The 3,655-nt window shown below is 33.4% G+C and overlaps 1 long non-coding RNA gene across 2 annotated transcripts; it reads right to left on the reverse strand.

Annotated features, from left to right (window-relative positions):
- Nucleotides 1-252: 252 nt before the first annotated feature.
- Nucleotides 253-2,061, reverse strand: LOC112468417. 2 transcript variants are annotated; one of them, XR_003042387.1, is made up of 3 exons: nt 1,716-2,061; nt 773-869; nt 253-651 (listed from the first exon to the last, which is right to left on the reverse strand). It is a non-coding gene; the product is annotated as an uncharacterized LOC112468417 (long non-coding RNA). The 2 variants fall into 2 exon arrangements; XR_003042386.1 differs by lacking the exon at nt 1,716-2,061 and having other exon boundaries at nt 773-1,110.
- Nucleotides 2,062-3,655: the final 1,594 nt, after the last annotated feature.

Genomic DNA, 3,655 nt, shown 5'->3' on the forward strand with positions numbered 1-3,655 from the left:
AAATGCTCATTTACCTTTCACACAACACTGACGTAATCCTCCAACCATGCACTTTCGTGTCCCACCGAGATTTTGATTGTTCCCCGTTTCGAGAGTAAATGAGCTAGGACTTTGAAATTTTTACCTGAGGTTTCCTGCCACAATAACTTTTTTCCGGCGTGGAGGGGATATTCTCCCACGATCATTGTTTTCCGGAACAAACGACTGTTAGAAATTCGTGCGACACGAAAGGCATGGTTGGAGCGAATAGGGTTAATAATTTTGTTTGTTTCTTACATAATTTTGTTTTTTTCTACACTAGTTTTTTTTCTCTATCGACATCTGTGATGAACTATTATCTGTGATTAACTTTAGAAGAATATAAACTGTAGTTAATCTTTAGTTTATTGCAATAGACATTGCAGTACCAATTATCGACTATTATAGGGAGAGGGGGAGGTGGAGGGGGAGGGAGAGGAAGAGAGAATTATATATATACATATAATAATATTAATAATCTTTGCAGAAACTTTGTTGTCTCCAAATTTTATGATCTTTAGCGTTATATCAATTAAAAAATCAAGCACTCGATTGTTCTGCCTGAAAGTTATTGCATGACATACTCCAAATCTTTACGACACATCTCTAAGGCAGACTTTATTCTCAGCACACCTATGGAGTGTTCAATTACTATTAACACAGAAATTATGAGTAGTAGTTCAATACAAATAAATATTAACTTATTATCACAAAAATGATGACATATCCAATTCTGCGGTGGTAGGTTTACTACCTCCGTGACTCTGATCAAATGGATAGAATTCGGAATATTCATAAATTTTTATTATTTTGTAAGCTGTTGTTCTTGCAATCCAAAAATGACTTTTGAACTGTAAAAATAATATAATTTAATTATTAATATAAAACATGTAAGTCTGGCCAGTTGGTGTCGTTATTATTTAAGGATCTTCTTTTTTTGAAATTAAAAATATTTATTTACTATTCGCATACATTACAACAAACGTTTTGACCTTTCGTTCGGGTCCTCTTTAACGTTCCTTTGTAAACAAAAAATATCCGCAATCCGTTATATATGTTTAATGCAATACATATAATTAATAATTTTAAGGTAAACATATTTTAATTAATATTTTTACAATATAAATAAATATTTTAAGATGAATACATTTTTATTGCTTTTCTTCTCGCTTGCCTATTATTTTAATCAGTCCTTATACTAGGATTGAAGACATTATTGTTTACAAATCGAAAGAATACTGAAGAGGACCCAAACGGAGAGTCGAAACGTTTGTTGATATATGCGAATAATAAATAATATTTATAATTATAAAAAAAAAGAAAACCTTCAAATAATAACGACAACGTCCAGCCAGGCTTACATGCCTTATATTAGAATTTGATTTTTATTTCGGAAAAGCCTATGAAATAGATAAATATAAAATAATATAATATAATATTTGTATATAGCATTGATACTACATATATTTATACACTACATATTACCTTTACAGAAATTTAATATACTGTAAGTGATTATTTGGCTAGTGATTGATTACTTATTTTGAGTATTAAAAGTACTGTTTTTAATGATTTTAATACTCAAAATAAGTCATTAATTACTAGCCAAATAATCACTTACAGTATTAAATTTCTATAAGGGTATTGTTTCACGTAATACAATAATCTGCAGAAACAATAAATATATATGTACTTACATACTTATTATAAGATTATGCATTATTTGAACAAAGTTTTCGATCTTTGGAATTTTCCGCGGATTTTCTTTTAATAATAAATCATCTTTATCAATACTGGATGATGAAGAAGAAAGCAAATTTAATAGTCCAAATGCTAATCGTGTATCTCGTGAATTTGAAACATTGTCACCATCCCACGCAGCCATGTTGCACTGAACTGACACCGTCTCTCGGAGCTCGTGCCGAATTCTCGCACTATAGTGCAAAAACTCGGCACTAGACTTCCCAGTGAAACAGCGCGCACCATTTTCGCGCGCATCGAAACGCCCAGTGAAACACGTTGCCTGCGGCGAGTGCGCACTTAGTGCGCACTAGTTTTCCCAGTGAAAAACGCTAATAGTGTGCCTTCAAAGTACATACATGCGTGGGCTTTCCACGCGTGGAAAGTTGTAAAACCATGTGGCACCTCGTTTCGCGTAGAAAGTGTATGCGCGGATGCAGCAAGTTAAAAATGTTAAGAAAGTTGCTAAATTTTGGAGTCGCAAAAAATCCTTTTGGTATATGTCTTTTTTATTTAAAAGGATCCTATTCACAAAGTTTCACCTAAATCGGAGTATGGACGTACGTTTTCGGAAGAACAGCCGTTTTGTCAGTAATAAAGGCTGCATTCCGATATTCACTGTCAGTACTGCAAATCTATATTTTACGTCACGTATACTGTAGATTTTCAGTACTGAAAGTTGCTGACAGTGAATATCGGAATGCAGCCATAGTGATACCTGCAACAAGTGCATTAGCAACACCATATTTCGAAAAATCTGTTCTTTTTCACAGATAAAACAAAATTTACGCGAGACGCTATAAATTTTCGCAACCAACATCTATGGATGTATGAAAATCCGCATGCTGTTAATCAATCTCGACACCTATATAAGTTTTCATGCAATGTGTAAACTGGAATTATTGGAGACTTTTTCTTCCATCTACACTCAATAGTAGAAATTACACACAATTTTTGAAAACTAAACTTTCTACACTTATATTACAAGATGTACCCGGCAAAAATTTTTTTATATAAAAACATACATATATATAATTATATATGAAATATGTCCATATATGTTTTTTTTCTCTTGTATAATCTGTGTTCGTATATACAGAAAAAATAATAAAAAGAACTCGTAAAACAGCACACCTTTCATTGCAAATATATCAAGAGACACGGTAGTGTCTCGTACCAAGTACACGGGAAACGGGACCGCTCCGTGACTCTTTTACGCGAACGCACGAGTTGCGAGTACCCGAGATTTTGAGATCTCAATAACCGCTCAACCGATTAAGTTCTAAGTAAGCTTGATCGATAGCTTGGGTTTGAATTATATAATAAAAGTGTTTTTATTTTTCCGCTACGTGCCCTACGAGCGGAGATATTACAATGCAAAGTCTGAAATGCTAAATTTTACAATTAATTAATAAGGTGATTCCGCCATCAGAGCATGTCAAAGAAAAAAATCTGAATTAAAAATATGTTGTAAAGAAAACCTAAATACACTTAAATTTGCAATTTTGAGAAGATCTGACGTCTAGTTTTTGAGATATTAAATCTCAAAGTTGGCATTTTTAACATAGGTTTTATGGGAAATTGTACTGAAAACATATATTTTTCGAGAATTTCACTCACTGTCTTGTAGGAGATTAAGTTTTATGTATGTAGGATTAAGTTTTATGTATATCTCTTTCATATGTATTTTCTCTTTACTGTCGCATATGTCGGTAAGGCAATTAGGCGCGGTATACCGCGATGCGTGCGCCCATAATTAAAATCGGGGAAGTTGAAGTTCGGCACGAATTCGGGTACGCGGGTACGCGGAAAGACAAGAGAGAAGCGAGAGAGACAAAAAGAGTCGTGTATCCCTAGCGAAAAAGTATATTCCAAGGTATACAGAAATTTGTGTATC

Source organism: Temnothorax curvispinosus, unplaced genomic scaffold (genome assembly GCF_003070985.1).
Source record: "Temnothorax curvispinosus isolate PA1 unplaced genomic scaffold, ASM307098v1 QBEX01018458.1, whole genome shotgun sequence".
Classification (NCBI taxonomy): Eukaryota; Metazoa; Arthropoda; class Insecta; order Hymenoptera; family Formicidae; genus Temnothorax; species Temnothorax curvispinosus.